The sequence below is a fragment of the Manacus candei genome, unplaced genomic scaffold (assembly GCF_025592945.1).
Source record: "Manacus candei isolate 608988 ecotype Guabito, Panama unplaced genomic scaffold, ASM2559294v1 h1tg000126l, whole genome shotgun sequence".
In the NCBI taxonomy this organism is placed as follows: domain Eukaryota; kingdom Metazoa; phylum Chordata; class Aves; order Passeriformes; family Pipridae; genus Manacus; species Manacus candei.
In genome coordinates this window covers 2,143,226-2,161,029 of record NW_026138174.1, presented here as the reverse complement: position 1 = coordinate 2,161,029, position 17,804 = coordinate 2,143,226, and the positions used below count along the sequence as shown (strand labels likewise).

Genomic DNA, 17,804 nt, shown 5'->3' with positions numbered 1-17,804 from the left:
GGTTGGATATTGGATTAGAGACTTCTGGTAAGCTATTGTAAAAGATCTGGGAAGGACTCCTCTGTGTTCTGGTTGACTAATACTTTCCATTATAAAGGACTCTTTCTTTGGGAAGCATTAACACCTCGGTTGTTTGTTGCAGGCCTTTGATATTTAGCAGGGGAAATCCCAGAGGCTATAGTGGTACCTATTCATTGCCCAGAGAAACGTGAGTCAGTTTTCCCTGCGCTGTAAAGTCTTAAAAATGCTGGCTCTCTGGTTCCTGCACAAAAGGCAGATTAAAATCAGGCTGCCACCCACATCTGTCTGGCTGCCCCCACCGCTCGAATGGCTCAACTGCCCTTGAAACATCACCTGAATCGCCACGATTTAGGGCCCAGCATATTTAATAAGATTAAAACCCGGGCACAAAGGTCTCAGCCGCCTGCAAAGCAGGAGCTTCCGAGGCAGCAACACGGTGGAAGGAGATTTTTACTCTTTTAATCTGACTATATTTGAGACAGGGCTTTTAAATTCCTTTACTCTCTCTGGCCAGGGTTGCTGAACACGACAGACAACCTGTGAGGCTGAAGCAGCGGTGAGCACATGTGTACAAGTGGTATATAAATCCTGAAGTCACCTCTGTGAGCATCTTTAACCGTTTTATTTAGACACAACCTTTTTTTTAATTTTAAATTTATTCATTTAAAGATAGACTGTAACTTAAATTCAACTCTAGAAGAAAGACTCTCTGATAACTCTTGAAATAATTTGAAAGTCACTAAGTAAAGATAAGAAACTTGCCAAAATTGTAATTTCCTCATATACATCTCACTACCTGTTATCTAATGTCTCATAAATAACGTGGTGGACTAATAAAAATGGGATGTTTTACCTACCAGTTCAAACTGTTTGTCTTGTGCATCAGCTGAACACTTTTCCCATGGGCTATATTTTTGAAATAAATAAATATGCTATGTGAATATACAGAACTTAAAAGTTTCTTCTCCAAAATGAAACATCATATATAGGAATATAAATGGCTATAAATTAAAGTACTTTATGTGCATAATGTCGTGTTTGTCTTGCATATATTCTCTAAGCATATCAGAATAATTTAACAAGAAAGCTGAGAAAACACAGTGTTGTAAAAAGATTTGACAAGGATAAAAGTGAAAACTTGAAGACATATTTTGTTTAAAAAAGTAAACCTCTTCCGGAGAGTAAAAAAAAAATTGATTTATTCACAGTAAAAATCCAACAGAACCTGTTTTTCTAGAAATATCTCTGAATTCCCAAGCCCAGATCCATTCCTACTGGGGTTTTCCATCATGTTGGTTGGTGTTGCTCCATCAACTTCAGTGGAAGTACAACAGGTTCAAAAACAGCCTGAAGTTCAGCCCAGACTGGCTCTGGCAGAGAAGTCCCTGTTTCCACCAGAACATTTTCTCCAGTAGCTGGTGACTGTGGCTGAAGCTCATTCAAGTGTCCCCTCTTCTTTTCCAAAACTATTTTGACTTAGTCAAGACTTGTTACCATCTGGGGATCCTGACCCCAACCCACAGCAGTTACATCCAAACTCTGATGGATGTAACTTCACTGTCATCTTTATATCTAAGGAAATACAATTGAAAATAATGAAAAATATAAGTTACAAGCATAGCATTTACAGCAGAAAATAAGAATAATATCTAAATTAGATTGCCAAAACTGATAATGTCAGCGATTAAAAGTTGAATTAGATTGCTGTATACTATGTGGCACTCAAACAAAAGACACTCTGTGTGAAGGAACACTTGCATGAGGGTTCCAGTAAGTAGTTTTTATCAAATACACATCACATAACAGAAAATAAGAGCTACCTATTTATAATAATATTTAATTTGTTGGATTCTTTTGTCTCAAAATGTCCTGTCTTGTTTATACTATGGAAGCTGTTCCTATATTTACATACTCTCTTTGGGTGGATACAAACTTGCAGGGTTAAAAAATTTCTTCCAACAGCCAAGGCTACAAGATTTTCACAGTGGAAAAAGCAATAAAAGCAAAAAGGCCTTTTTATTTCCTTGCTTTACCCATCTTTAGACTAAGTTTTCCGTCACGATAGCGAAACTTTAGTAGAAAATTGTTTCACACTCAGAATGCCTAAAATGCAATCAAACTTAAGAGAGCTTTTAATTAAATATTTGCATCTCTTAAACAAAATGTTTTAGAAAAAATACTTTATGGTCTGTAAAAGAATCAACTGGTAACACACCTGGAATGAGAATGATTGCTGAGATTATGAACCTTTCGAAGATGTCGGGTCAATGAATAACTCCAGGATAAACGTTTCTGAGAGATGTGGTATTTATATTTCAGAATGCCATTATTCTTGGGAAAAATGACTGTTTTTGAGTCATGGAAGGCTTGCAAGTATATATGACAAAAATTAATCCTTTGTTGAAAAAGGGAAAACCACACTAAATAACTGAAAACCTTTTTGAAGTCAGCTTCCTGAAACGTTTCCTATTTGAGGTTGTTAGAACTTGTCTGATTGAGGAACCCCAATGGAAATCCTCTGCATTGGCCATCAGTGCTGGAGATATCTCCAAGAGCAGTGTGACACACAGCTCCCACTAAAATATATTAGTTTTACAACACAGCAGTGATTTCAGCTCAGAAAAGCTGAAGAAACAGGCAACAAGCATCCATAAATTATAGCTACTCAAAATGAACTTTAATGTGTGACCACACTCACCCAATTAAAAGTTTTTCTATTTTCAAGTAACATATTGGTTCTAAGGTTGGAGTATGAACATGAGGAGAAAAGTGTCATGGGGTTTTAATCCCTGCAATGTTTTGCTGTTGAGATTAGAATTGGCATGTGGTTTATTTCTTTAAGAAAAAAAAGAAGAAAAAAAAGGAGGGGGAGGGAGTTGGCCATGGTTTAAGACTCTGAGTGTGCAACTGCATGTACCTAAAGTAAGCACTCCAGACCTATAGGTGAGGGGGAATCAAGCATTTGCATAATGATTACAAGAGCCCCAGAAATGTGTGCAAATAAATGCTTGATTTGGTGCAAAAAAATAGAACATTTCCTTAACTGACGTGAAACTAAATACATGTAAATTTGAAACTTTGGTCTCATTTATAGAAATATGTTTTACCCTGCTATTTAATATACTCCCCACATGCACTCTCTTGCAGTGCTGTCTCCAGAGTCAGAGAGGTCCGTGAAATAAAACCACATCCTTCAACATCACAGCTGTAGGCACCTGAATCACTGTGTGTTTCGACATGTTTATGCAGATCAGAGGCGCTCTTAAAACTGAAAACAAGGCAAAACAAATAACAGATATAATAGCACAGAGGAGTAGCCTTGTGGTTAATGTTTAGGACTGGGAGGTAGAAATTTTTGGCTCTGACAATAACAAGTGAAAGCGGAATATGTGTAAATTGCTTCTCTACCTCAGTTTTTCCACCTGTGAAAAGGGAAAAGTGCAGACATCTCTTTGATGTGCTCTGGATTTCATTTTCCATTCCCTCTTTCTTCCCACACATCCACACCGTGCCCAAATCTGGGTAATTTTTCCACAATTATCACCCTTTTTTTATGTTCACGTAGAGAAAATTCTTGTCCACTGTCAAGCAGTCACTTCATCCTCTCTGGTCTAGAAATTCCGATTATTTCCTTCTGTCCACCCACAAAGCGAACTCAAAAGTGCTTAAATATTTTATCCCATTTCCAGCATCCAAAGGCCAAGCCTCTCGTCTTCTCAGGCAAGTTTAAACATAATTTGCCAGTGCTTATATATGCAGCTTGGTCCACCACATCACAATGCCATGAGCCTTAAGTTTTCTCACCTGCTGTCACAGAGGGGACAATGGAAAGGATGTTCTTGATGCTGTCAGGAATGGATGTGTGCTTTCAGTGAAGAGGTCTTGTGCCCACCCTATCACAAAGGGCACATGTAACATGGTTAACTGGAAAGGATAATAGAGAAAAAAACCTCAGCTTTCAGTTCTATATTGTCTGCTCTCACATACGACAAAAAAAATTAAAATATCATATTAAAATTATCATATTTTATTACAGTTGGGAATAAAACATACAGAGAAAGAACGAGATCAGAATGGAATGCAGATGCAATAAAGGGTGTTGTGAAATAATGGTCAAATAGAGCATTTCAGATTACTTCCAGAAAATAGATGGTAAGTGAAACAGACCTAGAGGATCGTGTTTCATTCTCTGGGCCTTCACAAAAAGGATGATTGTTGTTTTGCCCGTGGCCCTTTGGGAGGGTTTCTAAAAGGTGGATGTTGTCTGGAGGCCTTCTGACAGATGAGCACTGGCAAATCTACTTTTAAAGTATTACCACTCTTAAAAAAAAAAAGTGGCAGAAAGAGCGTCTGCCCTCCACCTCCCCGTTTCACATTCGGATCTATTTGCCTGGGGCAAAGCCATGCTCGGTGCTTGCTCAGCTGCCAGACTTTGAGCTGCAGTGGCTGAGACACAGGTTTGCTCTCTGGCAACTCTGGAGCTGGGAGAACCTCTGGCAGACGGGCAGGAAGGGCTGTAACAACTTAATGCTGAACAAACGCTGCTCCGTGCGGATGAATCAGCAACCGGATGAATTCCTGCAGCGGGAAGAGTCTCCATGAAGAAGGTTTGAATTTAGGCAAAAATCTGTTTTGTTTGAATTTGATGCCGTGCATTATTTCGTAATCAGCCCAGTGTTTTATAAATGTCCAGGGAAAAACATGCAGTTGAAGTGCTAATGTTTTCTCCAAGAAAAGGAAGCAAATATTCTGTAACTATTCTGGAATCACTCCTTGCATAGGCACTTTTCCTTGTAGTTTGTCCTAGACCAGGAATTTTTTTATTTTTTTTTTTAAACTCCCTAAATTCATGTGGAAAACTAGTCTGGCATAATTTAATCTGCAGAACTGCATCAGTGAATCTCACCAGTCTCTCGAAACGGGAGCATCCAACAATTTGTTAGCGTGGAAATAAGTCCGCGTAGGGAGCGATTTCAGAACATCTTCAGCATTTGCATTCACATCACAGCTTAGTTCAGCGTCAATACTTGTAGGTAAGCAGGCTCTTTAAAAGAGAGTTTCAATCTTTATCAGAGGGCTGTTACACAATGCACTGGGGTAGGAGTAGGAGAGTGTCATGTCTGCACTGGCAGTCTGCACCAACATGCAGACGTGTGCTGCCAGGATTTTTAAAGAAAGCTGAATGATGAGGTAGGGACGTAACTGGCTTTAATATCTGAAGGGATTTGGGTTGTGCCTGAGCATTTGGACCCTGAGATGTCTCCCAGCTCCCTCAGCCAAGTTCACAGGGCAGCTGGTTCACTGTGGCTTGCTGGGCCACGACACAGGTTCACGTAATCCTTGCTCCTGGTCCAGCCACCTTGTGATTTTCCCTGGCTATGCAAGCAGAACACAGGCAGAATTATCAGGGGACAAGGACAGCCAGGCACACTGTACAGTTCACAGGGTTTTGAGTGCAGCCAGAGTGACCAGAAGGAAATAGTTCAGTTAGCCATGGGCTTTATTTAATATATCAAATATATCTGCCTTAATCTGTGCTATGCTTTAGTAAAAAAAAAAAAAAAGAAAAAGAAACAAACCCAACAGCATATTTAAACAGCTTCGTTAGTTAATAAAATTAAAAACCCCCTTGATTTGGATTTATTTCCAATTTCTTTTCAAAAGCACCTTGAGAGAAAGGAATAAAACAAAACTAATCAACAAAACAAAAGCAATTCTCTATTTTCTAGCATAAAATAAGAAAATTGAGATATTTTAGCCAGATGCACGTCAACTATAAAACCATTTAAATACAAGCATGGTCAGAGCTGGGAGCTCACAACAAGCATCTAATGAAATGCAGAGTTGCTCAGCATCCGTGTGTTGACTTGCAGTCAGTGAAAAATCGTGTTTCCTTAAGAATGCAACTAGAAAGCAGAATCTACCCTCACTGAGCAAGTCTGCACAAAGCTGCTTGTGTGTTTATACAGCCTAAATGTTCCCAGGTCTGGCTCCATGGCTCGAACATTCCTACTCCCAAAGCAGAGACCCACCCGCCTCTCTGCATTTCCTGTGTGTCCGACAGCAATATCACAGGTTTCCTCGTGCTTAGATGCTGCAGGATTCTTTCCCAGCAAGTCATAGCTGTTGTGGGAACCTCTGGGGACCTGAGGGAGATTGTGGTTAGGTCAGGGAAGGACTGCACTGTTTGAGTGAGGCTGATTATGCACTGCAAGGTGAGCAGAGCTGCAGCCCAAGCTAAAACACACCTTTGGCTCCAAACAAGCCCCGAGTCGTGGAAGCAAGTAAACAGATCTGCATGGGAGCTACTGCAAAGCAGAAAAGCCCCTCAAACTTTCTGACTTGAAGGCACAAAGAATGGAATTTCCAGGTAATAAACTCCTGACCTTCCAGCATTTGTAACACAGTTGCCCTGGTTTCATATACTGATTTTCTTAACCATAGAATCATAGAATGGTTTGGGTTGGAAGGGACCTTAAAGATCATCTCATTCCTGCCTCAGGAAAGGCAGGAAAACTTTCTTTAGATCAGAACATTCTGAGCTTCATCCAATCTGGCCTTGAACACTTCCAGGAATAGGGAATCCACAGACCCTCTGGACAACCTGTGCCAGGGCCTCACCACCCTCACAGGGAATATTTCTTCCTATTAGCTGATCTAAACCTGCCCTCCTTCATCTTAAGGCCAGTTCTCCTTGACCTACCACTCCAGACCCTTGTCTTAAATTCCTCTCCAGCTCTCTTGGAGCCCCTTTAGGCACTGGAAAGGTCTCTAAGGTCTCCCTGGAGTCTTCTCCAGGCTGAACATCTGAAGTCTGCAGTTTATCCAACCTGTTCTGTACAAGGTGACCTTGAAAAAAGTATGTTTTATTTTAAAGAGCTCTGACTTGCCATGTTTCCTTACGTGATCTCATAGCAGCCTTTCATTTCTGACAGTTCTGACAAGCAAATATTTTTTTCTGAATTTAAACAGAAACGACTCAGTGGTAATGCAAATAACTTATGAAGATTTATTAATTAATAACCTATAGCTGTCGGTTGCATTAATAAACTAATACAGCACTGAGACAGTTTCATTGCTTTTTCATTACCAATTTAATTTAGGTTTAATGAAATCAGTTGTTTATCAGTAAGTCAGTTTTATCCTAAACAGAACAACAATCTGTTCAAAACACCAACAGCTTGAAATTTGAGATCTTCTGTCAATTAGTGCACCTACTTTCCATCACCAAAACGTCCACAAATCTTAAATATGTTCCAAGCACTTAGAACCAGAACAAAAACACCACCTCTCCCTTCCTTTTTAGCACATCAACACACAGTTGGTTGAGGTAGGGAGCGTTCTGGTGAAGAAAATGCTTACTGGAAAAGCAAAGCTGGAGAGGAAAAAAAATTGCTTTTTGACTTGAAAGTAGTTAAATGCTTATTGGGTTTACTTGCACAGATTTTTTTAATCCAAGTGTGGCTCCTGGAGAGGCTGTTTCTTCAACAATCAACAGTCCTTCCCATCTGTGGGCAGTTCCCCAGCATCAGTGGAATGTCACACTGTGCCATGGCCACCAAGGGAAGACAGGCAGTGCCAAGGGAAAAGCTTTTGTGCTGAAACACAGACCTAAAGGTGTTCTGTTGTTCACTTTCATTGCTCCACCAAGCATGCAAAACCAAGAAAACTTCTGTGCTTCATGAAAACAGTGGCCTTCCTGGAGCAAACCCTGCTTTCATGCAATTGACTTACATGAAAAATAGTAATATTTATTAAATCACACACACATGTTATCAAAAAGCACCTTGAATTTTAGAAATATAAACAGAAATAAGAGCACACCCACTTGCTGTCTTCTGAAACTTGTCTCCTTGCATTATCAAAAATCTTGATGTTATTGGAGAACATCCCTCCACAAATAGGAGATGATACAACCTTGTCTTGAGTGTGGGTTCTTAAGTACTCCCATAGCCTACACCTTCCTTGAAATAAACCTAAGAAATCTAAGCCAAACAAACAATAAAAAAACTCTGCACGAGTACTGTCCTCTTTCTTATGTAGAAAGAGAAAAGATTATTACATAGTTATGTCTTACTGTTAATATATTACTTTATATATATGTATACAGACATTGATGTGGTCCCCTCTACATCTTCCTAGTCTCTGGAGAGCCAGGATGGTGGGGTAGTGAGTACATGACAACTGCACATCTCCAAGAACTCTGCCTGCTGATCTCCTTTTTTGTTTTTATCTTCACACTTTCTGTCTTCACGTTTACATTCACGTGGTGGTTAACCACAAGCAATCAGCGATCCACCAAACCATCTTTGCATATAAAAAGCTCTGTCCTCAGATCTCTTGAGCTCAGGAACCCTCTGGTGCTGAGGACACAGTGCAAGCTTTAACAGCAGCAGTAGAAAGCTCTGACAGTTGACACATGACAAGGGCAAAATCCCAAGTAGTTTTATGTTTAGGTGTAAATAGAGCTGAAAAACTACTTTTAGGAAAAAACTTCAGATAGATGTAAAGAAGTATCCTATTCTCTCATGCAAAAAAAAGCAGCCACAAGTGTGTCTTATCTACCTTACAGAGATAAAAGCTATGCAGAAGGCTACCTTTTTAGAAAGGTGAAAGATAGCCTAGACCTAATCAAAGACTCTAAAGAATCAAGAGGAGTACATTCAAATTCAAGAGCAAGAGGTGGGGAAAGATAAAATGTTCCTGATGATAAGAATAATCAAGTGAATCAAACTCGATGACTCGTTGGGTATCTTTTGGTCTCAGAAATTAATACACAAAATTCATTTAACAAAGAGTATTTGCCTAGTTCATTTAACCAAGTAGGTGCTTCATATGTTCCATTTCTGCTATTCATCAGGACATTTCTGCAAGTAGAACAAGAGTGTGAAAGCCTTGATGACAACCCACATCCACTGCAATGGGTAGAATACAGGCTGGTATTCCTGGTGCAGAGTTCTGAGCTGCACATTAACATAGTAAAGGGACAGAACTCTAAACTCCTTATTAAAAGACAGAGGAAATCCTAAAACCTCACCCTGCCTACAGTGAGGAAACAGGATCATCAGTGTCTCTGTCACCTCTGCAGAGTACAGGACACTTCTGATGGAGGGACTATAAAAAAAAGCCAAGCATGTCTCAGTCAGAAGCTGGAGGACTGATCATCCTTCTAGTGCAACGTGAAGATTTCCATCTCTGTTTAACCCCAGATTCAAAATGTGACATACAGGACAACAGACTGAATCCCTGACTTTCTGTCTGGACTTCCTGGCTTGACCTCAGACCTGTGTTGTCACAGTGGACTTGGCTGGTGGTCACTGGGCTGTGGTTGGCTCTGGGTAGCACCACCAGACCTGCTCTGTTCTTCTTTCTCAGGCCCTGTGAGGAGACTGCACCCTGTCAGTGATGTCCCTGCCCAACTGTGACCCTTCTCTCCCAGTTTGCCCCTTGCAGAGCAGCCCACTCTTGATGTACACTCATGAATTCAACCCAATTACTTACTGAGGGTCCCTGGAAAAGGCTGATCACCTTCTATCCATTGCCTCAGTGCCATGACAAGCTGCTTCCACAGAGAGATGAGACCTCACTGGCCTGTTAGGTTGGGGGGGGGATGTGAATGGAAAATTGTCTTTCATACCTGGACACCATGATTTACATGTCACTTTAAAATGGATGCCACCACTCCGAATGTCAAGAACACAGACTACAACAGATCCTGTAAAATTCAGGACCTATTTTTTTGTGCTGAGGCAGGATCAAGTACACTTTGCTCTCAGAAAAGGGTCTTCTGAGTTCCCCAGTGATAGATAGCCTCTATTATCTCAACAGGCCACAGTATTTTAAAATACCCTATTAAAATGGATTTCCTAATTTGTAACTTGCACCTCTCTTGTTATAACTGATGGAGTCCCTTCACCTGTCCTAATGGGCTTTATTTTCTAAAGCTACGGTCACAATGATGGGTGAATTTTGTGCCTCTAAAGACTAGAGATTCTACATTATCAGGCCCCTGGAGTGAGTTCCCCAGTCAAAAAATAGTCCAGCTGTCAGCTAATCTCAAGAGGGAAAATGAACAAATTTATCTTGCCTTGCATCCACTGATGAGATTTTGTCATTAACAGCCAACCCAAAAAGCAACTTTAACCCATAAATTGAAGGGACACATATCTGGAGGGGCTCACCAAGAGGGTTCCAATCGGATCTGGACTTTATTGACACGTTTTACAAAACAAAGCCAAACTGATTTGTTTAAAGCAAGCACAGAATGATCTGTTCCAGGGCCAGAGTCCCACAAATCGCCTCATTTTTCTTCAGCAGAAAGGCTCTTCTTCTGGAGAGGTTCTGCTCCTACACTCAGTGGGTCTGCAGCTGAACTGCACACACAGCAAATACAGCCCATAGTTTAGCCCTTACTCAAGCAACCAAGGCATCTGCTATGAAAGGCTGTCAATGGAATGTGGCTTCTCCAATACAGCCAAGGGCAGGACATCAGCTTTGAAGCCATGGCAATAATTTTAACACAAGAGGTAGCTCTCAACACAGAGAATGCATTAAAAATGCTCTTTCTTACCACAGAGCTGGGAAAAACTAGGACAGCAAAAGGTGTGCTCTTCCCTTGATTTGAAGGGATCAGGGGAACGGAAAGAACAGTAAGCTCACCTTGAAATACTGTTATGAGGGAGACAGCCGTGATCCTGCCTGATAGAATGCAAGTGAAAAGTCTGTTTGAATGGTACATGAACTATAAACCACAAGCAGACTCATGAGGAAACCCAGCCTTGTTTAGTACTGGCACTTCTCAGCTTGGGCTAATTGGGAATTGAGGGCATTCAGCTCCCAATTAGTCTAAGCTGAGAGTTGCCGATGGATGATAGGAACTATTCTATTTAAATAGTGGTGCTATAAAATAGAAATGCTTTTGCAATTATATTAGATAAATTAAAAAAAATAATCTGAAGACCTCTCACAAGTTGCTATGTTAAATGTAGCACTAAGTGAATTTTGTAAGAAACGCTGCAGTGAAAGACATTTTAAAATAGATTTTTTTTTTTCATATGAACTACCTTTCCAGTGGCAATAAACAAGTTTCTTCTGATTTGTATCAGCTTATTCCTCAGTATCATACATGAAGAGCAACATGCTTATAAAACCATGCTGGGTTACTGAGGGTAACCTTAAACCAAAATAGAAGCATGGAGAAGACAAGACAGTTCTGGCAGGTAATCAACTGACATGAACATAGAATTAAGTGTTTTTAGAAACCCAACAGACACCAGTAAATATTGCAGTAACATTTAATTAACTCACTCCAACACAGACACAATTACATCAACTACAAAAATGTAGAACATTCTGCAGTATCCACAACACAAACCAGGCCCTGGATTTTCACCTATCCTCTCATGGCTGAAAAATCTGTCTAGGCTAACTAGGTGAGTAGTCCCCATTCTTTGTGGCAGGGATGTGCCTGTTAATGTGCTTCTGCTGATTTATTTCTTTGGTACATTTTTACCTTCTCCTCTCTCTCCACTTCTCCCTGCTCCTATTCATGGGAAGGCCATGAGGGCAGTGCAGGTAATTCCAACAGAAATGGGAAAGCTGCACAGTAACTGAGCTGAATCAAGTGTCAGGATGCAGCACTGCAGGAGTCAGTACTTATGTGACATGGGGGACTAAACCTTAACTAGCCTCTGCCTCACTCCACAAAAAATCCACACCTGAGAGTGAAAGTAGACTCATATTGCATTTTCTTCAGGTGACACAAGGTGTCATTCGACTGCATCAGCTGCATCAGTCCAAATTCAGTGTTCCTCTCAGCTCCCAATAATTTAACCCTTGACCTCTCTGCTGTGCTGGCACAAATTTTGTAAGGCCACACCCTGAATTTGGGACAAGGAGCTGATCTGGCTCTCAACCAAATCAAACACTGGGGAAGGGAAATGGGAAACAAGTGAAACTCCTTGGGCTGATGTTGCCATGCTGACAATGTACAGCTGATTAAAATGTAAACAGCAGTCTTTTTTTTTTTTTTTTTTTAAGAAAAACATATAAATGAAAAAAACCACATTTGTTTTGGATTATCTGGTTTTAATCATCCTAATCTTAGCAGAGTGGATTAAACTAAGCTGCCAGGCATTCTGTGTGTGCAGAACAGAGTGTTCACACAAGGAGTTAATCCAGGCAAACCCTGCATTTTAAATTCATATTCCAATGTATTTCACAACAGCTCCCTAAGGGAGACAAGCCCTTATTTCCTCTGAAGGGCTTGAAACAGGATCTGAGAACTCCAAAGGTCTTGTGTATATGGAAACATACAGGCATAATAAGGTGAATCAACTAAAATATTGAGCCAGACAGATCGAGAACCACTTCACTTCTTAATCAGAGTAATCATATGGGGCTTAAACCCATTTTAATTTGTTGGCACCAAAACTTTGAGTATTTCACCGGAACTTTCTTGAATATTCTTTACATGTAAACAGGAGGGAAGTTTTTGGGGCTGTTGCCTGAGTTGGAAGCTTTACCTTTGGGGGAAACTGAATCCGACACAGCAAGAGGTACCACGAGTGTCAGGGGAAGCTCTATGGGTGATTTTCAAAGAGAATTATGTTCATAACTGTGGGAACATATTTGCAGGAGGGTGGGAAAGGTAAGCAGTTTTTTCCCTGCCCTCAAAATTCTCCTCTTTCACATTGTGCCCTACCCCACCTTCTGGGTCTGGTGGAGCCTGCCTACTAGGTTGGGAAACATTCTTTTAATTAATAAAATTCACGACATAGTTTGAACTTGAAAAAACATGTGTGAAAATATTTAGCAGAATGCTACGGAGTCCAGGGTTCCATCAGCCAAAACTGCCCACCTACATAAATGAAAAATGGAACATCAAATCAATTAAGTGATTTTTAAGCGTGTTTTTCAGGCAAAGACTGTGCTCACTGACAGATGCAGCAAAGTAAAATTCTGAGGGCTTTGAACTTTTTCTGAATCTCTCCATTTTTAAAATAAATAGACCAATCATGGCAGTGTGTGAGTAAAGACTGATATTGGTATGTAGTAAAGAGTATTAGTAACAAAAATAACTGCTGTAAGAAATATGATTCCTGTAAGATATGAGACATAAGGGCAGTAAGATTTGTTTGTAACAACAGTTTGCAATCAAACTATGCAAATAATCCAAAAGTTGTCATAACTAATGTTTAATATTATATATTTAGGTTTACAGCTTTAAAAAGAAAAGAATGGGGTACTCTATGTGTAATCCACTAGTAAATAAAAGCTTTTATTTACAGAGATAGAGTTTCTCACAGACTGACGAAACAACAGAATACTATAAAATTCACTCTCAGATTTTTATGTCATTCCTTGTTTGATGTAAGGAATAATTAATGAAATGCGAGGTGTCAAAGCCTTATGTGAATGCAGATATGCTAAAGTCAGAGCCAAAAGGATATTTCTAGTCATTCTCTCCAGGAATAACGCACAGATGAGGAGGAACTCACCTTTTATATGTGCAATGGCAAAACAATCTCCAAGCTGAAATGTTAGTAGGAAACTGGAAGTGAATTTAGACCTAGTAAGGTGAAGATTAGCAAAGCAGAGCCTGGATTATAACCACCACCAGAAAACAAAAGTAATTTCACTCCACCACTGCAATATATTTACTTAAATATCACACTGGTTCCAGTTCAAGGATGTGATGCACGTGAGGGAGACAATGTCTGTGTAAAAGCACCACCAGTCTGACATTCCCTTGCGTGGAATTATATTTTCATCCTCATTAGTGTCTGTTCTTAACCTCAAAAAGATAGTTTACATCATTAATTTTGTCACAATTTTAATATGAAAAAGTAATAGAGAAATGGGATTTAAGGATGATAACCCATGAACCTTTGAAAGGCTTAGATTGACGTAAGGAAAAAAAGGATCAAAGGCCTCTGAAAAACAAAGCTGTTGTTTTGATTCACAGTTCGCCATTATTAAACCTACATCATATGATGTTTGAAAATTTGTTTAGTTGTCTCAATTCAGTTGTTTCTTCTTCACCAATATTTTGTTTTCAATTATATCGCTGAAGTGAAACAGAAAAACTCATACAACATGAAAAAATTACTGTAGAGCAGATAAAAAATTTTCCTGCACCTGTTTCTTTTTCTAAGAACTATCCTGCTCAACAGTTAGACCAAAGGAGATGGTAAGAAAATGTCATCACACTTGTGGGTGCAAAGGTAATGCTCAGTAGCCATAAATAACAGCTGAAGTTCTGAGGCCAAGAGTGACAGAAGGTCCTTCCCCCTAATGTCATATCAACACGAAGCCACTTTTCATTAGGAATGAACACCTTCCAGATGCAGAAAAAAAAAATATAAGCATCACTATTTATATCAATATTGTTAAAAAAAAAAAGGATATCAACTGCTATTGTCCTGGTTTACTTGATACAGAAATAGCACAGTCAAAACAGAATGGAAAAATGATTTTATTGAACACAGGACACCAAAAAATGGTCAAGATAAAACCTATTTTTAGCTGAAGCCAATCTTAGCCACATTTGGACATTAAACTTATATAAAGAGCTTGTTGCAAATGTCCGATTTTTGTTCCAGTAAAGAAAAAATCCCAAACATTTGCAGCTGACCAAGGAAACATCAGATATTCTGTTATCTTTCTTCAGATGAACAATAAACACTCTGGACCTGGCTATGAACTACCAAGTTCATTTATTTATCTTTAAAACGGGTGTATTAAAACTTTTCATATATGCTCTTAAAACACAAGAGAAGTTGCATCTTTGTCAAAAAGATCGTTTCAGTCCCCTCGAAAAGAAAGAAGATTTGAATTCAAGGTAGCAAATTTTATGCAAATATCACAGAATCCCAGGATGGGTCAGGCTGGAAGGGACCACAGTGGGTCATCTGGTCCAGCCTCCCTGCCCCAGCAGGGCCATCCCAGAGCACATGGCACAGGATTGTGTCCAGATGGCTCTGGAATATCTCCAGTGAGGGAGACTCCACACCCTCCCTGGGCAATCTTTTCCAGTGGTTTACATTTTCGTGGTTGCTACTGTAATAATCATGTGTTACTTGCAAAGCTAGTGGGACACAGCGTTCAGAGTGAGCAAAAATACCCAGTTATGAGTCAAATCTAAAGAACGCTGAAGTGAAGTTAGGAAAGAGGGGGAAAAAAGGCAGATAAATATCAAGTATTTCACTTGCATCAAAATTCTCCCAACAGCAAAAAAACCTCCTCCAAAGTCCTTTGGAACTGATGGCAGCTATGCCTGTTCTCCAAACACGAGAATCCTTTAGTGGTAACTGTGAAAATGGACATGTGCTGTCGGCGTTCCGGGATCTTTCGCCCCAAAAATTCGCGACTTCTCCACCAACCTTGCTCCTAAAACACAAGAAAGAAGTGACATTTTATGGAGCACTGAAATCTGCATGAAATGCAGAAACCTGCACAAAACACATGAAACCTGCAACTGGGCCACAACCCCGAGAATGCCCGCAGTACTTACACGTGTAGTGACTTCATACCTTCTGTGAGTAACCTTAGCAGAGAAGCTGGTAACTGCTATCTGCTGATAATGCACTAGATAAAACTTGCAAACCTCAGTGGCAAACAGATTTTTTCGCTGTCTCACAACTGCAGCAATACCACAGTGCTTTGTTCCTTAAAGCACAGCTTTTTGCAGAAAGGCACTTCATAGACTTGACAGGAAAATTTTGTAAAAATAAGTATTTTCCTAGGTATATACTGTGACACTCTTCAGCTTAGGTCACAGAGACATTGTTAATGTTGGTCCAATTTTACTTTTTTCACCTTTAATTAAAACTCATTCACCTTTAATTAAAATGTCTACACCTGTAATTACACTTGATTACAGTGTTAAGAATAAAGAGCAGGATACACAAGAGCCAAACCAGCTATATTAAAAAGTCTGGTATATTATTGCTATTACATCCACAGAGACTGCCTGTAATTTTCTGCAGAATCGGATTTTTTTTGTTTGCTTTTGAGCACATTTAATACTATTTATATCAAAAGTGTAAAACCCAATACCCATCATAAATACACCAGTGTATGTACCCAAATAAGGCAAATATCATACAAACAGTAATAGTTTCCATTTTTCCATAAAGATTCATACAAATGCTGCTTTAAACTTAAAATTACGTAGCAGACCAGTTCCCTGACAGGGAAAAACTCTGCCATTCAAAAATAATTTGCTAAAATCTGCACGTGTTGAGGCCCTAATCTCAAAAAACCCCTATTTAAAAAACCTTCAGCAGAAATTCTCTTGACATCACTTCTCCCATCTCTTTCCATATAAGTAATAGCTGTCAATAAAAAAAAAAAACATAAAACACAAAGAACCAAGATAATCAGGAATGAAGCAAAAAGCAGGTATGAGCCCTTGACTAAAGGCTTCATGCAGCAGGAGCTTATCAAAGGTGAGGTGCAGGTAAAATGAAGTCTGTATTATTTTTCAGGAAAACTGAAGTTGGAATGATCTCCTAGGCTAGGAATAATCTCCCAAACTGCAACGTAATCCGTGTGACAGGTGAGATATGAATGACCTGCTGTTTCCAGGGGGTGCTGTAGGTACCTGTCCAAGCGTTCCACAATATGATTACAAAATTCCTCCATGCATTTCCCTACAAAGCAGCATTCTTTCCATTCACATGGTGGGATCAATTCGGCGTTCCTGAATTTGCTTCCAGGGGCCGTTGCCTGGAATTTTCAGGAGCACAGTGAAGTTTTAGTTATCACATTGCATTTCTGTAAAATGCTTCTTGTAAAATTAGTGGTCAGGATTGCAGTATCCTCAATGACATGAACATTTATTTTTTAATTACTGGATGCCTTTTTTTTTAAGAAACTCAGGCCATATTTTGCAAACATTTACCCTTTGCCAGAAGCCACAAGTTGTAACATTTTCAGTCCAACCACACAGTAAGAGGTGATCACCATCAACAAGCATCTGCTGAGGGTGCCTTTATTGTAATTTAACTCCATGGCAGAATTTTAAAACCTCTTTCCACACAGAAAGCCAAAGCAACCATTACCAGGAATGTAATTCCAGTCACTTTAGCCCGACATCAGCGTGGGCTCCCACTGAACACTCACCTTTTCTTCTTCTTAAGATCCAGCTCTGGAATTGGCACAGCCAGTCACTAAATTGATGAGAAAATGGGCCCAAGTGAAAGCTGAGTGTTGAGGGGAATGATGAACAGATAAATCAGCTCAACTGGATGCATGTCTGTATCAGTATAAAGGAAGCAACAGGAATATAAACCAAGGAGAAATAGTCCCACTGTTTTTGTTTTCCTGACTCTGAACAGATATAACAACAGCAAACTTTATTTAAAAAAAAAGAAACCTACTGGCCCGTTCTCCATGGTTTTCCACCTCCCTGCTCTTCCCTGTGTTACCAGCTTCCAAGATCTGCCAGTTCAGCTGCTGAGAGAACCACTCCCTAACTCACTTTATTCCCAGCACTCTTGGATTAGTTTTAAGAGTTTAAAGAGCCTCCAAGCAGATCAGCTGATGGAGCTCAGTCAGCAGCAGACTTGGGAAGGAGGATGGCAACAAGCAGCTGGGAGGAGCTTCTTCCTTTTCTCATCAGCCCATAAAAATCTGGAAGACAAACTCTGTCCAATAGCCTAAAGCATCAGCGTAAAAGCCTGACTCTGTCTTCCCTGGTGCTGATTCTATTGATTAAAAAAGTTGGGCACTGACATAATGCCAGGTTAAAAAAAAACATGTGTGAAAGTGGGAAAATG

The 17,804-nt window shown here is 39.8% G+C and overlaps 1 pseudogene; it reads right to left on the bottom strand.

Annotated features, from left to right (window-relative positions):
• Positions 1-1,254: 1,254 nt before the first annotated feature.
• Positions 1,255-17,420, bottom strand: LOC127462340 (histone H4 transcription factor-like; annotated as a pseudogene).
• Positions 17,421-17,804: the final 384 nt, after the last annotated feature.